The sequence below is a fragment of the Chroicocephalus ridibundus genome, chromosome 9, assembly GCF_963924245.1.
Source record: "Chroicocephalus ridibundus chromosome 9, bChrRid1.1, whole genome shotgun sequence".
Classification (NCBI taxonomy): Eukaryota; Metazoa; Chordata; class Aves; order Charadriiformes; family Laridae; genus Chroicocephalus; species Chroicocephalus ridibundus.
The window spans coordinates 50564240-50588690 of record NC_086292.1 but is presented as its reverse complement, the minus strand read 5'-3'; the positions used below and the strand labels follow the sequence as shown (position 1 = coordinate 50588690).

At 47.7% G+C, this 24451-nt stretch overlaps 1 long non-coding RNA gene across 2 annotated transcripts; it reads right to left on the bottom strand.

Annotated features, from left to right (window-relative positions):
* Window positions 1–484: 484 nt before the first annotated feature.
* On the bottom strand, window positions 485–23627 carry LOC134521165 (uncharacterized). Of its 2 annotated transcripts, XR_010072664.1 has the most exons (7): window positions 22995–23627; window positions 20233–20295; window positions 19759–19814; window positions 19510–19672; window positions 15836–15912; window positions 7283–7570; window positions 485–1484 (listed from the first exon to the last, which is right to left on the bottom strand). It is a non-coding gene; the product is annotated as an uncharacterized LOC134521165 (long non-coding RNA). The 2 variants fall into 2 exon arrangements; XR_010072665.1 differs by lacking the exon at window positions 22995–23627 and having other exon boundaries at window positions 20233–20500.
* Window positions 23628–24451: the final 824 nt, after the last annotated feature.

Genomic DNA, 24451 nt, shown 5'->3' with positions numbered 1-24451 from the left:
TCAGCCAGTTCAGTTAGTTGGAAGAGACTTACCTGAAAAGTAGAATTACTGAAAGGAAAACTGGTTCTGTTGTACCTCAGTCCAGCACAGTAGCACATGGCTACGCAACCTTACTTTCACATGAAAAGAAGTAGTGCCCAATTGTATTCATGGAGCCACCAGTCAGATCTTCCCTTTAATACCTCATGCCAAGCCACCTCCGTACGGCGCTCCTCTCGGTTCCCCTGAGTCACTCTGCCCATCTCATCCTTCTGCTTCTAAAAAAACCAACCAAACAATATCAAACATTACCCTAATGCGGAGCAGTAGCTTAATTCCAAAGATCTTCTTTCTACTTAGAAACACTGTTCAACTAGGGTCAACAGCAGCCTGCCATCAAAAAAAAAAAAACCAGCCCACAAACATTACACCCCACACAAAGCAGCCTGAACATCTTTGAGATATTATCTCCTTCACTATCCATAAACAGCCTCTCTGACTTGGCTCTGCTTATGCCAACACCCACTAATGAAACACCCATGCACCCAACCTACTGAGAGCTAATCAATTCCAGATGACTACCCAACCTTTGCCTCAGTCTCAACAGATCCACATATTAACTATAGACTCTTGTCACTATTCTGCCTGCCTTGAGCTCTGCACACCTGGGCAGGGGGGTTCCGAGCCAGACACACACACACACAATCAGAGACCAAGACTACACAGAACACTAAAAACAACACGCCTCAAGAATGAGAGAAAACTCCCAGCAAGAAGGATGACACCTGGATTGAAGTCACCATCAGGCAAGAAGACCTGGAAACCACGGTGGTGATGTGAAGAGGCTCTATGGAAGACCCTGAAACAAAGTTTACATCATCATCATCTGTGATAAGGAGGGACTGTCAAGACTGCTAAGATGTATGCGCAGGAAGACTGGCTTCAAGACCTAAGAATGTAATGATGTAGGGAAGAAGCCCCAGTCGCAGAAGTGGGCTGTCCTGAAGCTTCCAAGACACAAGACCGAAGCATGCTTTAAGCTTCGAACGCAAGAAGACCAGCAGCCGAATGGTGCTATGCGCAGGGGTGCAAGCATTCGAGACCCTAGGGAGGGTGCCTGAGGCGCCACGCTGTGCTTCTGGAGCTTAAAAGATGACCTCGCGACCCAAGAAAGGTCTAAGACGCAGAACATGGACCACACGAACAACATGACAACTGACACAGGCTGGAACTGCCCTGCCCGGGATGTGCTAGCATCACACTGAACAGTAAGCCACATCCTTTACCTGCCCAAAGGAGACAGTGCCCCAGGAGAAGCCCTCGCCCCTACGCTAACTTCAAAGACCCCTTTCAGCAACTGTCAACCTCATCCCCTTGGCCCCTCTCGGGCACCAGTGTCTCAACTTAGCTTGTGGATGGCCAGGGGTCAGAAACCATCCTTGACACAATCCACAAAAAACAGCCATCTGATATCTTCCTGCAGTCATCAGCTTCCTCCTCTTCCTCTGCAAGGAAAAAAAAAAACATGAATCCCCAAAGCAACCACAGCATCAGCAATAAGCATCTTGAGAGGAGATGCCAACCTCTTCCACAATACCCACATCCTCCCAAACGCCATGGCCTTCCGCTCGCCTGCTCCACACTGATTCTGGAGGCTAAAGCTGCAGTGACAATTATTTATGGCACCTAAGATACCAAGAAACACAACATTACCAATGCGCTTATGTGAAATCACCAGTTCTGTGCTCATCCTCGCTACTATTGGGCTCACCTCAAATGTGAGAGGCTAGAACAGACCAGATGTCATCAACGCCCAAACCCAACTGCAAAACTTGTCTAAGACAGAATCGTGAACCTGCCTCCCTTTCCCAGCCATCCCCCAGCGCCAAAACTTTAGAAACCCCTTCTCTTCTCCTGAGCCATCAAAGAAAGGACCCCACTTCTTCCTGACAGCTCCTGCCCTCCATTGGCTGGCTTGAGCCCCTGCATCAGTCATTCCTTGGGAGCTGCTCTTCCAAGCCCTGCCCTGTGTTCAGCAGTCACCTCCTATCTTGTGTATTACTACAGACTCCAGGCTCTGCTACAAATCCATGAAATCAGTGAAGCCCTGATATGATCTACCAGGGGCCTGCCACAAGCCAGAACAGCTCTAGGGCCACTATGATACTCTGCATACCACCAGGGAAGACAATGAGCTGTCCCATACCCTGGAAGGCAACATGCCTTACATCCCTACCGCTTCCTCAAAGTGCTAAAATACAATGTATATACACATACAAGACATTCATCTTAACTCCCACTCAATAATCTCATAACTGGACCAATTAAGGCTAATAAAAACAATTACTAAAAGAGTGTTGTACAAAACTAGAAAGAAAACAGAATTCTATCTTCAACAAAGTGAGGAATTACAGTAAGATGCACAGCACCTGGAATAACAAAAAAAAGACATACTATTAAACCACCTAGCCACACTAAACACTCATCGCAAAACCACCGTTCTGAAAAAAAAAAACACACAAGAAAAGTAACATACAAGTCCATTTTCTACTATATATGGCATTAAGCCTTACATTAGTTGAAAAGTCTTACCTCTAATTTCTTACCTATACTAGTCTTAATATTAAGAGAGCTACTGAAACAGCTGAAAAAGCTCCAATGCTGCACTTTACTCAACAAACCACAGACCCCTCACCCTGGAAAAGCCCAGCAACACAATGAGCTCCTGACCCAACACTGTGGCTCATATACCCCAGGCCCCGCCCACTGCCCTTCCCACAATCCTCTGGGTAAAGGGCGGGGCCAACCCCACAGAAGCATAAAAGTGCCCAGAGGAGCAGCATGTTTTGTTATTTGCCTTAAGTTTACAATGTGTGAGGTAGCAAAGGAGAAGAGTGACCTTTCCTGGAAGAAGAGATACCTGCTGTTTTACTACAACTCTATCTATTATATCAACAACATGACCAGGTAGGCAATTAGATTGGTTTTTTTGTGGAACATAGATAGAAAAAAACCACCACAATTTATGTACTGGAGTATCATTAAAAAAAAAATGCCAGCATACTACTATGGGCTTATTCTTTGTTTCTAGTAAGACCATGTGTGTTACTGAGCTTCTGCCAGAACTGTATTCTGGATGGGACTGAATGACAAAACAGAATCAGATTCTATGAGAAAACATTCTCAACAATATCTTCCTCTGCAAAATAAGTTATTTACTCTAAATTAGCAGCAATTTTGAGTCATATAGATGATCTCTTTTTGACTTAATTAATCAACAGTGCTACTTCAGTCACAAAACACAGAAAGCAACAAAAAAGCATGGAAATATAAGTAATGTACCTGAAACTGCATAAAGTACGTTAATTAACGTCTAAGTAGCTAGAACAAAAATAAGTTGTAAAAGGCAACAAAAATAATCATGGCAGACATATTGATAAAAGTAGATAAAGGCTAAGAAAAGATCTGAGCCTATGACAGACATTGTTAGGGTACCAGATACAAAATAGAAACATAATATAATGCAGAAACCAAACAGACTGCTCTAGAGCACAGAGATGATTTTGGAAAAGGCTCTGGCAGAATGAGAGGCCTTGTCAGAGAGATTAGAGAGGTCCCGAAGGGGCCAGAGAAACCAAAGATGTCTTGGGATATGATGAGCTCAAAAGGGAATCAAGCAAAATATGGTTGCCCTCGGAACGGACTGCAAGTGCACCAAAAAGATGAGAGGACCAAAAGACTGATGGGGTTAATGGTTGCACACTCTGGAAAGGTTCTGAGGGGAAAAGAGGGGTTCAAAGTGCCCTCAGGGACTAAAATAGGGCTCTGGGGCATAGGGGATGTCTCATGAGAGCTCGGTGATGGGAGTGGGAGAGTACCAGTAAGCCTCAGAGATAACAAGGCAGAACTCTGAAGGGGATTTTGGCAAAGTACAGATGATGTTAGGGGGCTGGGGACAGAATGAAGGCATCCTAAACAGCAAAGAGGAAGTTAAGGGCACTTTGAAGAGCGCAAAAAAAAAAAACCAAAATCAAAAGGGAGCTGAAGTGCTGACAGTGCTGTGGGGTATGAGAAAGGACTCGGAGGACACAGCTTTAGAAAGCAGGGGCATTATGAGGGGGCAGGGTAGGAAAAGAAGGCTCAGAGACGCAGCGAGGGCTTAGGAGTCTTGGGAGGGGGTCTGGGCAAACTACATGAATGAATGAGAGAGGAACTGAACGGAGATGCCCTTGATGGCAGAGAGAAACATGACGGGGTGCCATGTAGCAAAGAAAGACAAGAGGCTCTCAGGGAACAAGAGACATAGGGAGGTAAAATGCTAGGAGAGGCTGTGGAGTTTGAGGAAGGTCTTGGGAAGCTTAGTGAGGGTGGAGAGGCGTCGAGCGGGGCGGGTAGACAAAAGAAGGCTGGGGAGGACAAGGAGGAACTCGGATGATCATCTGAGGGGAGTATGGATGTTCCCATGCGGCCGGGGACTGAACATAGGAATCCTAGGTAGCATAGAGGAACAAATGACAGCTCTACGACTCAAAGATGGACCCACCTAAAATGCTACGAGATGGATGTGGAGGGCCAGGAAACTCCTGGGGGGCATTGTGACCAGGAGAAGAAAAGTCCCGATGGAGCCAGAGAGACAGAAAAATGATAGGAAGCATGATGATTAAATCCAGGGGGAATCTGAACTGAGTAAATGTTGCCTTGGAGGCCAGGGAACTAATAGAGGCAGGGCTAGAAGGAGAAGAAGACAGAAGAATGGGGCTGGGTGTTGAAGAAGAGCCCGGGAAGACCCTCCTGACAAGCAGTGAGGTTCAGACTGGACTCCCTTGCTTTCTAAACTCCTTCTCGGAGAGGAGTCTGGGTGCGGCTGGATCCAGTCTTAGCCTCCAACTGTAAAGGACAATTCAGACCTGGGTTCTGTCACAGAGTCGGTTTAATACAGCTTGAGCTGGGTACCTCGGAAGAGGGACCCCCTCAATATTTTTCCTGTGCTTTGTAAAGCCTCAAAATCTATGACATAAGCAGTTTGTGCCCCTGTTCACGTGACAAGCGTGTGTCTCATCTCTGATAAAATTGTTCAGCCATTACGTGTCCTCTTTGATGACTGGAGTTTTGGTGCAAATGCTTTTACCTTCTGACCTGGTTTTGTGACCTCTTTGTCACATCTGCACCTGTATTTTATCCTCCTTCTGCTGACTTGGGATAGCATGGTCCCTTTTTTCATTTCCAAGAATTAGAGTTCCCTTTCCTTTGATCATAACGGTCACCGTAGTTCATAATGTTAAGCATATAATCTTCCTTGATGTTACTTATACAATTTCATTGTGTTAGTTAAGTTACAATGTATCAAAGTAAAACAAAACTACTATCCATCCTTCTAGGACTAAGAAGGAGTTCAGCCAGTTTGCTATGTTGCTGGGTTACATCTTGCAGGTAACGCTTCGCCAGTCTAGGTGCTTATGCTAAGCAAAACTTCAGTGTCGGACACCGGCTCACAGATATGGAGTCGGGAAGCCTTCTGAGGGAAGGAGAGGGGTGTGCGAGGTCCACGACAAAGATGATGATGTACTGAGGGCAACCCTGAAGGCATCTATAGCGGTTGTGACACCATGAGAGGGGTTCTGAATGGGCCAGAGAGACCAAAGAAGGTACAGGGACATGAGGAGGAAGTCCGGGGGGGATTGCAATGGAGTACAGACGTCCTCAGGAGGCCGGGGACCAAATGGAAGCATCCTAGGTGGTGCAGAGGATGATAGGAGGGCTCTGAGGCACAAATAAACCTGAGGACGGGTTTCTGAGGGAAAGAGCTCAAACATAATTTTGTAAGTAACAGGGATTAAGAAAATAAGGAAAAAAATTAAAAAATAGAAACAGTGAACTCAAAACGTGTAGAAAGAAAATCAAAAACCAGAATGTGCTAAGGAACGACAAGAAATAATTAAAACTGAAGACGGCAAAGGAGATAAATGTAGACAGAAAATCTTAAGAGCATCCATGATTAAAGAAGCAAGGAAACAAATTACAAAATAACAATGGCAAACTAAATCGGAGATGTAGAAGGAAAAATTAAAAAGCAACAGCACTAAGGAAAGACAATAAATAATTTTAAAATGACAGCAAAGGGAACAAAAGTAGGCATAGTAAGAACAGTTAAAAAGTGCTAGCTGGTAGGGTAAATAAAGAGAAATATTACAAAATAGGGATGGCGAACAAAAACAGATGTAGAAAGAAATTTTTAAATGCGATGGCAGTAAGAAAAGACAAGAAATAATTAAAAGAAAAGATAAGCAATAAAGATAAACAGGATAAAAGTAAGGAATTTAAGAAGTGATGGGGATTGGGGAAACAAAAGGAAATAACTAGGAAATATGGAATGCAAAGTGTAATGGAGATGTAGAAAGAAAATTCTAAAAAGGCTCTGCATTAATGAAATAAAAAAATTAAAAATATACACAGTGAATGAGATAAAAGTGGACAGAAAGAACCTTTTAAAAGCAAGAGTGGTTATGGAAAGAAAGGAAAAAAAGATAAAAACATAGGGACAGCAAACTAAAAAATGTTTACAGGCAACGAAGTACAAAACCAATGCAGAACAAAGAAAAATCAGTATTGGCAGCTTCCTAAAAGTAGACAGAGAATTTTAAAGTGAGGTGGTAAGAGAAAGGCAGGAAAAATTAAAAGGTGAGGATGGCAAACTGGATAAAAGTTGACATAGTAAGAAAATTTAAAAACCAAACAGATCAAGAAAAGAGGGAGAAAAAAAATAGGGTCAGCAACCTGAATAAATAAAGACAATGAAACAAAATTTTAAAAGTAACAAAGTAGAGGACAGGCAAAAAGAATTAAAAAACACAGACAGGGACCTGGGTAAGTGGAGACACAGAAAGAAAATTTGGAAAGCAACGGGGCACTGGCCATACAGGTAGTTAGAAAGTTAAATAGCAGGAGATAGAGTTGGACCAACAGCCACAGACAGAGGACAGTGGAAGAGGGATGGGGGGGTGGAGCAGAGGGAGTCACTGGAAATAGAGATGGGTCACTGGGTAGAGGGAGACCTACAAATGCAATTTTCACAAGCAATAGTGAAGAAGGCAGTGTGGGAAGAATGAAATAATAGCAGATAGGGAGCTGGGAAGGCAGAGGCACAGAAAGGAAATGGAGAAGGGGACGGAGTACAGGGTGGCATTGGCAGAAGAGCAAGAACTTTTGGGGAGCCAGAGTCTAGGACAGGCAAGGACACGGGCAGAGATCACGAGAAGCATGGCAGGGAAGGGCCTGGACACACATGAGAGGGCATGTGACTCACCACAGCTCCTGGCGCAGGTGGGAGACTTTATGGCCCAGAGGCATCTCTCTCTGCCCCTTGCTCCTCAGTGGTGCTGGCAGCCTGACCCTTGCCTGCCTAGGAGTCTGTGGTGGGTGCCTCGATGCTCTTCTCCCATGAGGCATCCCAGAGGCACGGTGGCTCACACATGCAGACGACAGAGGCAGCGAGCTCCTGGCGCTCTGTGCTGGTGGTGCGCTCCGTCAGGGATGGCTGGGAGGGATCCTTCCTTGCCGTGGGAACCGTCTGTGCCTTGCTGGAGGCACATGCCTGTGGAACCCACTTTGTGTCACTCTTCAGCCAGCTCCAGCAGGCAGTCATGGCCAGCAGTGAGTTGGCTACAAGGCTCAATGCCCAAAGGCGGCAGGACAGAGGGACAAAAGGGAAGAAAAAAGCAGCAGAAAGGACAGAGGGACATGGAGAAGAGGTGTAGGACAGGAAGGCAGGAAACAGGATGCCGCAAACAAGAGAGGAGTGGGGAGCAGGACTGCGACGTAGGGAGAGGAGAGACTGTGCAAAAAAAACAGCGACAGAGAGATGGAAGAATATATGAGAGAGACAGGGAGCAGGAGAGAGAGGTGGGAGGGACCAGCAGGACAAGAAGACAAGAGACAAGACAAGGGGCACAGAAAAATTCTACCGCGACTGTGAAAACGAAGCAAAGGCAAGACATAGAAAATAGAAATAGGATGCAGGACAGAGACATTGAAAAAGAATTTTGAAAAGCGACAAGGTCCAAGAAACATAGGTGAGAACTAACAAATAGGGACAAGGATATGTAAAAAGAAAGTGTAAAAAGTGACAGGGTGCAGGACAGAGAGGGAAGGACTGGGAATTATAGATAGATGGCTAGTGGGAGACAGAATTTTGAAAGCAACAGGATACATGAATCATACGCAGGAATTAAAACAGGTACATGGAACTGCAGAGAGGCAGATGTAGGAAGACGATGAAAAGGGATGGGATACAAGAAACATGGGCAAGAAGCTAAAATTAGGTTGGGGAGACAGAGGAAAAAGTAGGAAAAAACTTAAAAAGCAACTGGGCTCATATGCAAAAACTAAAAGAAAAGGATGCCTTGTCCCTTCCCTTTTGCTGAAAAGATGTGCCTCTGTTTATATACAGGCAATAAAAAATACTTACGGTATAAAAGTATTTGTCTTTCCTTTGGCATTAATTTAACTTGCACAGCTGTGAGTTGATATCATTAAACTATCTATGTCCAAAATACATGGTTATAATTTGACTATGGATTTTTGTGTGTTACGCAATGAGGAGGGATATCTGGCCATCTGCACTGCCCAAGCGAGATGCTACTGGACTGCCGGGGAAATGTGCCACTGAAAGTGAGACAGAATAAAGTACTGTAGAGCACTTTGTCAAAATATCGGGGGGCGGGGGGGAAGCCCATTGCAGTCAGTTAGCTCTTTTAGTAAAGATATAGAAAAAATACCTAACTGCTTAAGTACACCTAATACATTGTATGCTACAGATATATGGGAGTTGCAATTTAAACAATGCAAGTCAGTTTATAAATTGTACAATTTTAACTTTCTTTAGAGTTTTGTTTACCCAAAAAAAAATCATCAAAATAAGAGATCCTCAGATGGTTTAACTTTGTTTTGGGGGGGAAGGGGGGTGCCAGGATGGTGGGATCCCTGATGCTGCAATCCATATCGCTACCCGAAGCGACTTGCCGAGAGGGAAAAGGGAAAGAAGGGGATGGGTAACAGGGGAATAGGGTAATAAGAATACAGAAAGGGGAAGAGGAGAGGTGATGGTGGAATAGGGAAGGGGAAATGGGACAGGGAATAGAAAGGGTAATGGGGAAAGGAGACCGGGGAAGGTGAAAAAGTGATTTGGGAAAAAGGAAAGGGAAAATAGAAAACAGGAAGTTGGAAAGGTGAAAGGGAAAGAGGACAGGCAATAGGGGAATAGGAAAGGAGAAGAAAACAGGGTAAATGGGAAGGAGGAAAGGGGAAAGGGCACTGAAATGGTAAAAGGGGAAGAAAAGAGATAGTGGAATAGGAAGGAGAAAAGGGAAGAAAGGGGGGGGGAGAGGAAGGAGGCAGGGAAAGGGGAAGAGGAAGAAAGGGGAGTTGGGGGATAAGGGAATAGAGCGACAGGGTACAGACCAGAATAAGGGGGACAGGGGAGGCTGAAGGAAAGGGGGGACAAAGGAGGAGGAGAAGCAAATATAGGGGAAAGAGGGGACAGGGAACCAAGGGAAAGAATGGTGAAAGTAGATGGAGGGGGGGAATAAAAAGGGGGGAAAGGAAAGGGGGGAAAGTGAGAGGAAAGAAAGGCAGAAAGAATGAATAAGGAACAAGGGTGAGAAAGGTGGCACAAGGGGGAAAGGGGGACAGGATAGGGAGGGGAAGAAAGGAGAAAGGGGGACAGGGGACTAAGTGGGAAAAAACGTGGAAAGGGAAAAAGGGAACAGGACTGGAAGAAAGGGGGGACAGAAAGGTGTCAAGAAACAACAGTGGGAAAGAAAAAAGGAAATGGGGGAAAGGGGAAGAATAATGGAAGCAGACGGTAAGGGGGGGACAGTAGACGGGGTTAAAAAAAGGCAGAAAGGGAGGGAAGAATAATGAAAGAAGGAAGTGGAGAGAGGATGGGGGGAGAACAAAGGGAAATCAGCAGAAAGGGGAGGGGAATAAGGGGTCTGGAATAACTACTAAAATAATCAAAAAACAGTATTGTTCACACATTAAGGAAAGGTATAAAATCAAAAAGTTTCTAGGGTAGAATACAGCCGCAGCTGGTATACAAAGAATCCACTACATCTGCAAGTCCCTGTACAATATTGCTTGCAAAGCAACACGGAGGATGGAGTAGGGTGGAGATTCTACAGCCAAGCTCTGTGATAACGCAGCAGATACGGGAACGAGATGGTCCTATGGAACTGATAAGCTGCATACTTACTACCCTGAGCCAACAGTCTGTCAAATTTTGACAAAATGCTGTCCTTTGTGCAAACTTTGCTCATTATAGTGTCATTGTAACACCAAAACACACCTCCATCCCAAAAGCTATCCGCTTCCAAGGTGCGACCACTCCTCCTTGAGTCTGTGCCCTGAATTTTTTGTAAACTATACCTTTAAATGTGAGGCGAGATAATTTTACAGCAATCATGATAAAGGTATTTATGACTAGAGTCACTCAAACTCCACCTTGAAGGTAAAATATAGTATAAAAATAGCCCAAGAAAGGGGGGATATCAGGGAAGACACCATCATGAACAAATCAAGGAGGACTCCATCACAGGCTGCCTTTGACTTCTGGGACCCATCGACAAGCTGAGCCTTTCTTCCCCCACATAGGGACGCCTGTGGGTAAGACTTAGACTATACCGAGTGCTTCCTCGGGAAACTTAGAAATCTCTCTAAAGGGTTTGTTTCCTACGTTTATAGCCAGTTTATAACTTTGTCATGCGTTTTGTATAATTAACAATACTTTTATTTGCAGGTGCTTTGCAGACAGCGTATTTATTGCCGGCAACCCATAAGAACCTATATATCTGTTGCTTAAATAAACTGCACTGTTTAAGTAGCTAGTCCTTTCAGTTTCTCATCGAACGCGACCAAAGACTTGAGAGTGGCCGTGTTAGTTCATGAGCATGACTAGACTGAAGGTGCAGTCCGCTGTTAGTGTATCCAGAATCATAACAGTTTAATATATTAAACACGACTGGACTGATAGTGGTGAATTGAGCATTACTCAGAAATTAAACCTAGCCACACCTAGCCTCCCACCTCAGTGAGGAGTCTTAGAATGCAAGGCAGTTTATTTTCTGCCAAAACTACTTTGCCTCTTAATGCAACAAGGGGTACAGGGGAGAAAGGGGAGCAGAAAAGCAGAGAGAAAAAGGGGGGAGGGGTAAAAGACAGGGAAAGGGTGACAGGGCGTCAAGAAAGGGAGGAAGGGGCCACAGGGGGTGAATAAAGGGGGAAGGGGTGGGACAGAGGACAGGGGGAAGAAATGGCGTGACAGGGGGAAGAAATGGCGTGACAGGGGGAAGAAATGGCGTGACAGGGGGAAGAAATGGCGTGACAGGGGGAAGAAATGGCGTGACAGGGGGAAGAAATGGCGTGACAGGGGGAAGAAATGGCGTGACAGGGGGAAGAAATGGCGTGACAGGGGGAAGAAATGGCGTGACAGGGGGAAGAAATGGCGTGACAGGGGGAAGAAATGGCGTGACAGGGGGAAGAAATGGCGTGACAGGGGGAAGAAATGGCGTGACAGGGGGAAGAAATGGCGTGACAGGGGGAAGAAATGGCGTGACAGGGGGAAGAAATGGCGTGACAGGGGGAAGAAATGGCGTGACAGGGGGAAGAAATGGCGTGACAGGGGGAAGAAATGGCGTGACAGGGGGAAGAAATGGCGTGACAGGGGGAAGAAATGGCGTGACAGGGGGAAGAAATGGCGTGACAGGGGGAAGAAATGGCGTGACAGGGGGAAGAAATGGCGTGACAGGGGGAATGGGGAAAGGGGGTATGTTGGGGGGGAAATGAAAAGATGGAAGGGGGGACAGAGGACACAGGGGGGAAGAGGCAGAAAGGATGGATAGAAGACCTGTAGGAGAAAGGGGGGACAAGGGGGGAAAATAAGGGGCAAAGCAGGGACATGGGAGGGGAAGAAAGGGAGAAAGAGGGGACAGATGAAGAAGAGAAGGGAAATGGGGGACCAGGTACAAAGCGGGAAAAGCAGGGAAAAGGAAAAAGGGGAACAGAATGGAGAGAAGAAGGAGAAAAGGGGAGACAGGGATAAAAAGAAAGAAGGAGAGGGGGGATGGGATGTGGAAGAATGAGGAAAGAAAGAAAAGAGGAACAGAATAGGTGGGGGAAGAATGGTGAAGAAGGGAAAAAAGAAAAAGGGACAGGTTGCAAGAATGGGGAGGAGGAAGAGGGGACGGGGGAAAAATGGGGATGTAAGAAAAGGGACGGGGAGAAAAAAAGGAACAGGGAGGGACAAATGGGAAAATGTGTGACAGTGGGGAAAGACTGGGGAAAGAAGTAAATGGGGAACAGGTGATGAGAAGAAACAATGGAGAAAGAAAGAAAGGAGGAAGAGGTGATGGGGGGAAAGAATAAAGAAAGGAGGAGGAGAAGGTAAAAAAGAAAAGACAAACAGGGAAAAGAAGGGATAAATGGGGTAAGGAGGAGAGGAGGAACAGGGGACAGTGGCAAAAGAATGGGGAAAGAAGAAAAGGAAGAACAGGGGACACGTGGGAAGAAAGAGGCCACGCGAGGAATAAAGGGGAAGTGTGGGACCGCAGGGGGAGAACAGAGAAAGACAGAAAGAAGGAATAGGGGGCAGGGGGAGAATAACACAGAAAGAAGGAAAAGGGGAACAGGCAACAGGAGGGAAAACGAGGAAAGAAGAAAAAAAGGAACAGGGAATGAGGGGGAAGAGAAAGAGGTAAGAAGGAAAAAAGGAACAAGGGACAAACGAGAACATTGGGGAAATAAGGAAGGAGGAGGAAAAAGAAAGAAAATGAGGAAGAGGGGATGGGGGATTAAAAAAAGGACAGAGGAGGAAGAAATGCTAAATACGGGAATAGGGTGGGAAGAATGGGGGAAGAAGGAAAGATGGAACAGGGCACAGAAAGGAAAGAAGGCAGAAAGAAGGAAGAGGAAACAGGCAGAAGGGATGGGGAAAAAGGAAATGAACATGGGACGGAGGAAAAAGAAAGGGGAAAGAAGGAAAGGATGAACAGGGGACAGGAGGGATAAATGGATTAAGAAAGGAAGGAGAAACATGGAATACGGGGAAATAATGTGGAAAAGTAAAGGGAAAACAGGCGATATGGGGGAAGAACAGGAAAAGAAGGAAAGGGGACACAGAATGGGGGGAAGAATTAGGAAAGAAGGAAAGGAAGAACAAGGGATGGGCAGGAAAGAATGGGGAAAGAAGGAACAGGACAGAGGCAAAAGAATGAAAGGAGAAACGATATTGTGGTAGAAGAAATGGGACATGGAAAGAACGAGGAAAGAAGGAAAGGGGAAACAGGAAATGGGGGAAATGGAGAAAAGAAAGAAATGAGGAACAGGAGACGGGTGGTGGGAAAGGGAAGGAAAGAAGTAAATAAGGCACAGGGAATGGGGGAAAAGAATGGGGACGGGGTGGAAGAGAGGGTACGAGGGGGAAAGATGGAATGGAGGAACAAGGCACAGGGGAAAGAAAGGGGAAGAAGAAAATATGGAAAGGGGAAGAATGAGGAAAGAAGGGAAGAAAGAAGAGTGGATGGGGAAGAATAAAGGAGGAACAGGGAACAGTGGGGGAAGTAGGGGGAAAGAAGGCAGAGAGGGCGGGAAAATGGGGAATAAAGGAAAGGAAGAACAGGGAATGGGGGGAAAGAATGGTGAAAGAAGGGAAAGGAGGAAGAGGGGACAGAGAGAAGAGAATGAGGAAGGAAAGAGAAAAGCAGAAAGGGGACAGAGGAAAAAGAATGGGGAAAGAAGGAAAGAAAGAACAGGAACAATGAGGAAAAAAGAATGGTGAACAATATCAAGATGCAACAGAGAAGCGGCTGGGAAGGATGGAGACGGAAGGGGAAAAAGAAACAAGGGAGAAGGGGCAAAGAATGGGGAAAGAAGGAACGGAATAGCAGGAAACGGGAAGGGGGGAAGAAGGGGACATGGGGAAAGAAAGCAGACAGAAGGAAAGGAGGAACAGGGGACGGGGTGGAAAGAATAGGTAAAGGAAGAAAGGGGGAAGAGGGTAGAGGGGGAAGGATGGGAAAAGAAAGAAAGGGGGAAGAGGTGACGTGGGGAAAAGAATGGGGAAAGAAATAAAAAAAGGAAGAGGGGACAAGGGGTAAATAACAGGGAAAGAAGGAAAGGAGGAAGAGGGCACGAGGGGGAAAGAATGGGGAAAGGAGGAAAGGAGGAACAGGGCTCAACAGGGTAAGAATGGGGGAAGAGGGACGGGAGGAAGAGAGGACTGGCTGAGAAGAAAGGGGAAAGGGCAGACAGGGGAAAGGAATAAGGGATACAGGAGGAAAAGAAAGGGGCCAAAGAAAGAAGTGGGGGACAAGGGGTGAAGGAAGCGGGGAAGGAAGGACAGGGAACAGGGGGGATAAAATGGGAAAAGGGGACGGGAGGGAAAGAAAGTGGAAAGGTGGGTAGGGGGGAAAAGGGGGTAGAGGGGAAGAAAGGGGAAAAATTGGGAATGGGGAGGAAAGAAAGGAAGAAAGGTGGGAGAGGGAACAGGGTGGAAAAAGAAAAAGGTGGATAGGGGACGGGTGCGAGAAAGGGGAACGCCGGGGAAAGGGTAGAGACGGGAGGAGTCTGAAGGGAAAAGTCAGGGAGGACAAAAGGGGGGACAAAAGAGGAGAAAGACAGGGGGAAAGGGGGGCAAGAGAGAAAGAGGGGGCAGGGGTAAGAAATGGGAAAGGGGGCAGGGGTAAGAAATGGGAAAGGGGGCAGGGAAAAAAGACAGAAAGCTGGGGACAGGAAGCATGGGGGAAAGGGGTATGGCGGGGGGAGAAGAGGGGAAAGCGGGGATGGGACACGCGGGGAAAGAAACAGAAAGGATGGGTAGGGGACGTGGGGGACAACGGAGAAAGCGGGGACAAGGGAGGGGGCAAGAGAGAATGTGGGGTGGGAAAGAGGCAGAAAAGATGGAATGGGGACCTGGGGGAGAAAGGGGAAAAGGTGGGACAAGCGGGGAACAAAGGGCAAAGTGGGGACATAGGAGGGGAAGAAAAGGGCAAGGGAGAAGAGGGGGACAGGGGACAGGCCAAAGGGAAAGAAAGTGGAAAGAGGGACAGGGGAGAAAGAAAAGGGAAATGGGAGACCAGGTTGGGGGCAGGGGAGAAAGGGAAAGGGAACAGGGGGAAGAAAAGGAAAATGGGGAATGGGGAAACTGGGGGGGAAGACAGGGGAAATGAGGGGATAGGGGTGATGGGAAAAGAAACGGGAAAGGGGGACAGGGGAGGCTGCAAGAGAAAAGGTGGGGAAAGGGAGACAGAACAGAGGAAAGAAAGGGTAAAGGAAGTAGAAAGGGGGGAACAGGAGAGAAGGAGGAACAAAGACGGGGGAAGGGCTGACAGGGCACTTGGGGGTAGAATGGGGAAACGAAGGGAAAGAGAGACAGAATAGGAAAGGGGGAGGCAGTGAGTGACACATAGGGAAAGGGGGGAGAGGGGACAGAGAGGAATGTGGGGGAGAGGGAACAAAGAAGGCTGAAAGAGGAAAAGGGGAAAGGGGAGACTTGGAACAGGGGGAATAAAAGGTAAAGGAAGTGGAAAGGTGGGACGTGGAGGAGCAAAGAGAGAGAAAAGGGGTGACATGAAACAAGGGGGAGAATGGGGAAAGAGTAGAAAGGCAGACAGAGGACGGGGGAGGAAAGAGGAGAAGAAAAGGGGAAATGGGGAAAGAGGTGAGAGCGAGCAGGGGGGTTCGAAATGAGGAAGTGGGGGATGGTGGGAAAGTAAGGGGGAAAGGGAGGACTCGAGATGCTCACCCTACCCCCTGCTAAATAATCTCACCATCACCCGTATAAAGAAAAACGGTATCAGCAACTTACACAGCATACAGCAAACCCGCTGAAAAAAAACAGCTCCCTCTTCCGTAAAGTTGTGAATTCCTCAAAATGCAGTGTACCTGGAATTTAAAAAAAAAAAAAAAAGCATACCATTAAACTCCTCCCCCACTATGCTTCCCAGAGGCACGGTGGCTCACACATGCAGACGACAGAGGCAGCGAGCTCCTGGCGCTCTGTGCTGGTGGTGCGCTCCGTCAGGGATGGCTGGGAGGGATCCTTCCTTGCCGTGGGAACCGTCTGTGCCTTGCTGGAGGCACATGCCTGTGGAACCCACTTTGTGTCACTCTTCAGCCAGCTCCAGCAGGCAGCCATGGCCAGGCAGGCCCCTCAGCACAGCAGAGCCAGCTGCGACCTCAGCCTCACTGGCTGAACCTGAGCCTGGCCCAGCCCAGCCCATCCTCCCCTCATGGGTCTCACCTGGGCTGCCTCAGCCCCAGCTGGAGCCCACTGGGAAGAGAGGCCATTGCCAAAGCCCCACAGCACATCACCCCCTCCCCTGAGCCTGTCCCCAGCAATGAGCTCTGCACCCTGGGGGCAGCAAGTGCCTCCAGGGGCGCAGAGGAGGCAGGAAGTGTTTATTCCTTAACATGCCCAAGAAATCCCAGCAGTGAGTTGGCTACAAGGCTCAATGCCCAAAGGCGGCAGGACAGAGGGACAAAAGGGAAGAAAAAAGCAAAAAAACCACGAGAGATAGAGAAAAAAAATGAGACAGATGGGGACCAGGGGAGAGAGGTGGAAGTAACCAGCAGGATAAGAAGAGACAACACACAGGAGCAGGGGAAAAGAAATATGGTCAAGAAATACAAAATAGAAACAGGGACCCTGGCAGAAGTACACATTGAAAGAAAATTTTGAGAAGCGACAGGGTACAAGAAACATAAGCAAAAAAATGACAGGCAGATGCAGAAAAAAAATGAAAAAAGTTACAGTGTGCTGAAAATAGAGGGGAGAATTGGGAATTATAGGCAGGGAGATGGCTAGGAGGAGATATAGACACAAAATTTTGAAAGGCATAGGATATGAGAATCCTACCGAAGACTTAAAAGATAGGTATGCAGAAGTGCATAGAAAGAGATCGAGGAAGAGAATTATGAAAAGCGACAGGGTACAAGAACATGGGAAATAAATTAAAATTAATTTGGGGAGACAGAGAGAGGGAAAAGTAGCAAGAAAATTTTAGAAACAAACTGGGTTCAACAAACCTAAGCAAGAATTTAAGAGAAAGGGATGGAAAGAGAGAAATAAAGTTTCAAAAGAGATTGGGTAAAAGAAACATAGTCAAGTATTAAAAGACAAGGACACAAAGCTTAATAGAAGTAATCTGTGGTGGATTGACCTTGGCTGGCCCCTGGGTACCCACCCAGCCTCTCTATCATTGCCCTTCCTCAAAAAGACAAGGGGAGAAGTTAAAATGAAAAAGCTTGTAGGTTGAGACAAGGACAAAGAGATCGCTCATAGTCACAAAAACAACGGACTCAACTTGGGGAAATTCACTTATTGTCAATCAAATAAGAAATAAGAACAAATTTTTAAAAAAAACACCTTCCCACCACCCCTCTCTTTTTCTGGGATCATCTTCACTCACGACTTCTCTACATCGTACCCCCAGACAATGGAGGTGTCAGGGAGTCAGGATTGTGGTCAGTTCATCTCACATTGTCTCTGCTGCTCCTTCCTCCTCGCACTCTTTTTCCGCTCCAACAGCGGGGCCGCCACGTGTTGCAGGGACTCTCTGCTCCACTCCTGGCCAGTGTTGCTGATGGGCTCAGCTTTGACCAGCGGCAGGTCCCTCTCTGAGCTGGCTGTGCCCAACATGGGGGGAGCTTCTGGTGTCTTCTCACAGAACCCACCCCTGCCCGCCACAACTCAGCCAGCAAAACCTTGTCACTTAAACCCAATGCAACAGCAATCTGCTACAGGGCAGAGAAGGGTGGGCGGTGAAAAAACAGGGAAAGGGAGCCACAGGGGAAAGAAAACAGCTATGGGCTACGGATCAGACAGGAGGAAGCAACAGGGAGCGAGACAGAGAGAGAACCATGAAGGCAAAAATTGGCTATGGGACAGATCTTTTAATACAATAACATCCTTTATATAATATAGTAGATAGAGGTTTTTATTTTGAACTCCTTTTTATATACATACACTCATATTTTTCAATATGTATAAAAATGAGAAATTGTTCTTTATTTCAATGCCTCATACCCATATATACAGGTTTTATTGTTTTTTTAAACACACATTCCCCACATGAATTTTCAGGCATTTTTTGGGCTGTGAACTGCCTCTTTTAGGGGGAACCCCATGTGACACACGCACACCCTCAAAAAGGTCTCGTTTTGCCTTAGAAGTACCATCATCTGGAGTACAATTACAGCCTGACATTAAAAAAAAAAAAAAAAAAAACAAACACACAACATACAAACACTACACCCCACACAAAGCAGCCTTAACATCTTCCTGATGCAGTCTGCTTCACTACTGCTGAACAGCCCCTCCCACATAGCTCTGCTCATCCCAAAACAACCCCATTAATTAAAGAGCTGCCCACACAACCTGCTGATGGCTACTTGATGGGAGTTGACTGTACCACCTTTGCCTCAACAATCTAGGTAGATCAACAAACTAACCATAGACTCCTATTGATGTTCCACCTACCCCAGAGTTTACATGACCGGGCAGAGCAGCTCCGAGCCAAACACACACAAGCACAGACCGACATTACACAGAACACTACAAACAATGCACCTCACAAATGAGGGAAAACTCTCAGCAAGAAGGATGACACCAACATAAGCGACTGTTGGGCAAGAAGACCTGCAAGACCACAATGGTGACACGAGAAGGCTCTAGGGAAACCCCAAGAAATGAGTACAATGTAATGGTCCGGGACAACAAGTGACTCAAACTGAGATGTACGTGCAGGAAGCCTGGCTTCAAGACCTAAGAACTTAAGGATGCAGGGAAGAAGTCCCAGTCACTGAAAATGGATGGCTAGAGAACAGAGCTGCTCATGCAGCCAGGAACAATGCTGCAGTTGAGGACCACTCAGAAACTTCCGAGATGCAAGGCCGATCCACTGTTTAAGCTTATAATGCAAGAAAAGTGGGGCCTGACTGGGGCAGTGCCAATGAGTTCTGGCATTCAAGACTCTTGGGATGGTGTCTGAAGTACAGGCTGTGCTCCTCAAGTGTAAAGAGAGCATCGAGACCCAAGGAAGGTTTAGGACACAGAAGACAGACCACACAAACAACACAACAGATGCAGGCTGGAACCACCCTGCCCGGCTCATGCTAGCATTGTGCTGAAGACTAACCCGCTCCCTTTACCTGCTCAAAGGGGATGGCTCCAGGACAGCCCTCTGCCCTTCTCTAACTTTAAGAGGCCTCCCTGCAAATCACAAACTTCTCCCTTTCCAGCCCCTCCCCAGCCCTGGCCACTCAACTTAGCTTTCAGAGGGCTGGAGGTCTTAAATCCGATGTCGACAGAAAAAAAAAAAACAGCACATCGACTATCTGGGACATTCCTGTAGTCACCAGGTTCATCATCATCTACAATTAAAGAAAACCAAACAGTGACAGCAAGAAGTTTCAGAGAGGCCACCGCCAACCTCTTCCACAATTTCCCCTTCCTCAAAAGCGCAATGGGATTCCACTCACCTGCTCCTTCCAGAGTCAAATGCTGTGGCCATCATTGCTTGAGATACCAAGAAACAAAATTACTGTTGCACATGTGAGAAATCACCAGCCACAAGCTCCTCCTCACTGCTGCCTCGGCTCACCTCTAATGCTCACCCACTTCCAAAGATGGCTCACAGGGCACCTGCAAAACCAGAAGATAAATAATTAACCAGGTTGCCGTATAATACTTCGCTATTAAGACACCAATATAGCCCACAACCGCCTCACCTTCTCAGCACGCTCATCAGCATGCGGCTTAGTCCCTCTGAGCCTGCATCCTGCACCTGAAAAAAAAAAAGCCAACCAAAAGACATATGCTGACATACTGCCCGACACCTCAGCCTGCCTACAGCCATTCCTGTCTCCTACTCCTTTACCCTGGCCTCTCGCCCACCTGCCCTCCATGGTTTTGGGCTGCTGCTTTGAGGCTTACAGACTACCTGTAAAACAGACACAAAGGACACTAAAAACTTCACCCACAATATAACATCTGAGAAGAATTGCTGCTTCAGCCCGCTATTCATTGACCACCTTGCCCGAGAGTCACATCCGGTGCCAATATCCTGCTTTACTCATCACTTCATACCTTCAAAATGAAAAAAAAAAAAAAAAAAAAACCACACCCACACCCCACCACCAAGCCATAATATAATGATATAGCCACCAGTCACATCTTCCCTCCAGCACCGTGAACTGACCCACCTTCTTACAGGGTCCCGCTTGCCTTCTCCATGACTCTTTGGTGCACATCTTGTCCCTCTGCATCTGAAAAAATTAGTAAACAAGTCACCCAGATGCTGATCAGTAGCTGAACAATTCCAGGGGTCTTGTTTCCATTTAGGAATATCATCTAGGCTCCAACTACAACCTGCCATTAAAAAAAATTGGACCCAACATTAATCCCCACACATACAAGCCTTAACACCTTCAATCTGCTTCACTACTGCCAAACAGGCCCTCCCAGGAGGCTCCAATCATCCCCATAACACACTATGGAAATGACTGTCCCTGCCAATGGCTGCTTGATCCCAGATGACTGTACAACCTTTGGCTAAACAGTCTTGGCAGATCAACATATTACCCATAGACTCTTATTGCTGTTCCACCTACCCCTGACTCTACACCCCCAGGCAGGGCAACTCCACGCCAAACACACCCACGTGCAGCCCAACACCACACAGCACTATAGACAACAACGTGACTCCAAGATGAGAGAAAACTCTCCACAAGAAGAATGACTTTCAGACAAGAGATGCTGTTGGGCAAGAAGACCAATGGCCACAGCACGGACGTGAGGAGGCTCTGTGGCAAAGTCATAAAAATCATAAAAGAGTCAAATGTAACAGCCCATTCCAAGAAGTTCCTGTCAAAATGGAGATGACATATGTGCAGGAAGCCTGGCTTCAAGACCTGAGAATGTAAGGATGCAGGGAAGAAATCCCAGTTCATAAAAGCAGATGGCTAGAGCTGCTATAGCTCAGAGAACAGAGCTGCTCATGCAGCCACGAACAATGCTGCAGAAGAGGACCATCTAGAAACTTCCAAGAGGCAAGTCCGATCTGCACTTTAAAATTGTTATGCAAGAAGTGCCCATTGGGTGCTCTGCCAATTAGCACAGGCATTCGAGACTCTACAGGGGCTGCCCAAGGCACATGCTGTGCCCCTTGAGTGCAAAGAGAAACGAGGATATCAAAACCTAAGGAAAGTCCAAGACACAGAAGACAGCACACAAACTACACAACAACAGACACAGGCCAGAACTGCCCTGCCAGCACACACTAGCTTTTTGCTGAAGAGTAACCCACTCCCTTTACCTACTCAGAGGACACTCCTCCTGGATAGCCTTCTGCTCTACCCTGACTTGAAAACTCCTCCCTGAAACTGTCAACCTTGGCCCCCCCTCCAGCGCCTGTGCCTCTACTTAGCTTTCAGACAGCCAGGGGTCTGAATTCATCCTTGACAAAAAACCCACAACAAACAGCTAACTGATGTGTTCCTGCAGTCACCAGGTTCCTCTTCAACTGTAAAACAAAAAGAAACCATGGCTCCAGCAGTGACCACCCTGATAGTAGAGGCCAACCTCTTCTACAGCACCCTCATCCTCAGAGGTGCCATGGCAATCCGCTCACCTGTTTCACGCCGATTCTAGAGTCAGAGGCTGCAGCAGCAATTATTTATGACATTTATGTGAATATGTAATATATAATATGTAATATATTTATGTCATATGTAAATATGAATATTTATGCATTTCTGTGAAATCACCAGTCCCATGCTCCTCCTCAATACTATCCAGCTCACCTCAAATGCAAGGGACTAGAACAGACCAGACCCTCTTGACACCCAAAATCCAAATGCAAAACCGATATGATAAAGACTGATGAACCTGCCTCCATTTCCTAGCCAACCCCCAGCACCAAAACTTTTAGAAACCTCTTCTCCTCAACTGTCAGGGAAGGACCCCCACTTCTTCTTGACAGCTCCCATTCTATATTTGCAACCCTGAAACCCCTGTGTCAGCCACTCCTCAGGAGCTGCTCTTCTGAGCCATGCCCTGTGTTCAGCAGGCACCTCCTATCTTCTGTCTTCCCACGGACTCTGGGCTCTGCTATAGACCCACAAAATAAGTAATGCCCTGACACAATCTACGAGGGGCCTGCTGCAAGCTGCAAAAACTCTAGGGACACCACGGCACTCTTTGGGCAATGGGGAAAGGTGATGAGCCATGCCATACCCTGAATGACACTATGCCTTACATCCCTGCTGCTTTCTTGAGAAGTGCTAAAGTACAATATGCAGATGCATACAAAATGCTCACCCTAACCCAAACAATATAATCTCATCATCAACCCAATTAAGAGAAACAAGATCAGCAACTCACACAGCATACTGCAAAACCAGTGGAAAAAACCTCTGGCCCATCTTCAGTAAAGTTAGGAATTCTAGGAAAATGCAGCACTCCTAGAATACAGGAAAGCACACTATTAAACCATCTGGGCATCCCCTAAACACTCATCACAAAGTTACTGACCTGAAAAAAAGGAAACAAAAAAGCTGCATACCAGTCAACTTTCTACTATACAGGTGGCAGGATGTGTACTGGTCCTGAAGGTCTTAGCTCAGCCTTCTTACCTCTGCCTCCCTAAATACCAAAACATGCCTGCCCCAAAGCTGCAGCCAAGTGAAGGACCAACAGAGCACCAACCCCAGAGGAGCCCAGCAGCAGAACAAGCTCCTGAGCCGAGCCTGTGGCTCATATACCCCGGGCCCCGCCCACTGCCATCGGGCCCCGCCCACTGCCCTTCCCACAGTCCCCTGGACAAAGGGGCGGGGACAACCCCCCCCGAAGACAAAGAGGTGGCCACAGGGGTAGGAGCTCCTTTTCTTATGCCTTAAGTTCCCAGCAGGCAAAGCAACAGTCATTTTTATTTCCATTGGGCACTTGCCTCTGGTGATTCTCTTACCGCTTTTGTTTAAGTTCTGTCTACTTGTTGCTGTAGAGAAGAGAGTTCTGCAGGCGTCACTTTATTTTTGCAATCTTCAGATATTTTTGTGGTTAATTGGTAATCATGTTTTATGGTTTTAGAAGAGTGCTGGAAGCAGGTGATTTCCAGAAGACTGATGAGCACTTCCTGGATCCTAGAGGACTAAATCGCCATGGAGACGCGTGTCGGCGGACTGCGGGATGTCCTGGAGGACTTAAAGTGCCATAGAGAGGCGCGTCAGTGGACTGAGGGGCGTAGTGGAGAACTAAAGTGCCATGGAGAGGCATGTCGGCTGACTGAGGGGCGTCCTGGAGGATTAAAGTGCCATAGAGAGGCGCGTGGGAGGACTGAGAGGGTTCCTGGAGGACTAAAGTGCTATAGAGACGAGCGTGGGAGGACTGAGCGGGCACTTCTGGGCTCCTGGAGGACTAAAGTGCCGTGGAGACGAGCGTCAGCCGACTGAGGGGCGTCCTGGAGGACTAAAGTGCCATAGAGAGGCGCGTCGGCTGACTGAGGGGCGTCCTGGAGGACTAAAGTGCCATAGAGAGGCGCGTCGGCTGACTGAGCGGCACCTCGGAGGACTAAAGTGCCATAGAGAGGCGCGTCGGCTGACTGAGCGGCGTCCTGGAGGACTAAAGTGCCATAGAGAGGCGCGTCGGCTGACTGCGCGGCGTCCTGGAGGACTAAAGTGCCATAGAGAGGCGCGTCGGCTGACTGAGCGGCGTCCTGGAGGACTAAAGTGCCATAGAGAGGCGCGTCGGCTGACTGCGCGGCGTCCCGGAGGACCAAAGTGCCATAGAGAGGCGCGTCGGCTGACTGCGCGGCGTCCTGGAGGACCAAAGTGCCATAGAGAGGCGCGTCGGCTGACTGAGCGCCGTCCTGGAGGACCAAAGTGCCATAGAGAGGCGCGTCGGCTGACTGAGCGCCGTCCTGGAGGACCAAAGTGCCATAGGGAGGCGCGTCGGCGGACTGAGGGGCACCTCGGAGGACTAAAGTGCCATAGAGAGGCGCGTCGGCTGACTGCGCGGCGTCCTGGAGGACCAAAGTGCCATAGAGAGGCGCGTCGGCTGACTGCGCGGCGTCCTGGAGGACTAAAGTGCCATAGAGAGGCGCGTCGGCTGACTGAGCGGCACCTCGGAGGACCAAAGTGCCATAGAGAGGCGCGTCGGCTGACTGAGCGGCGCCCTGGAGGACTAAAGTGCCATAGAGAGGCGCGTCGGCTGACTGCGCGGCGTCCTGGAGGACTAAAGTGCCATAGAGAGGCGCGTCGGCTGACTGAGCGGCACCTCGGAGGACTAAAGTGCCATAGAGAGGCGCGTCGGCGGACTGAGCGGCACCTCGGAGGACTAAAGTGCCATAGAGAGGCGCGTCGGCTGACTGAGCGGCGTCCTGGAGGACTAAAGTGCCATAGAGAGGCGCGTCGGCGGACTGAGCGG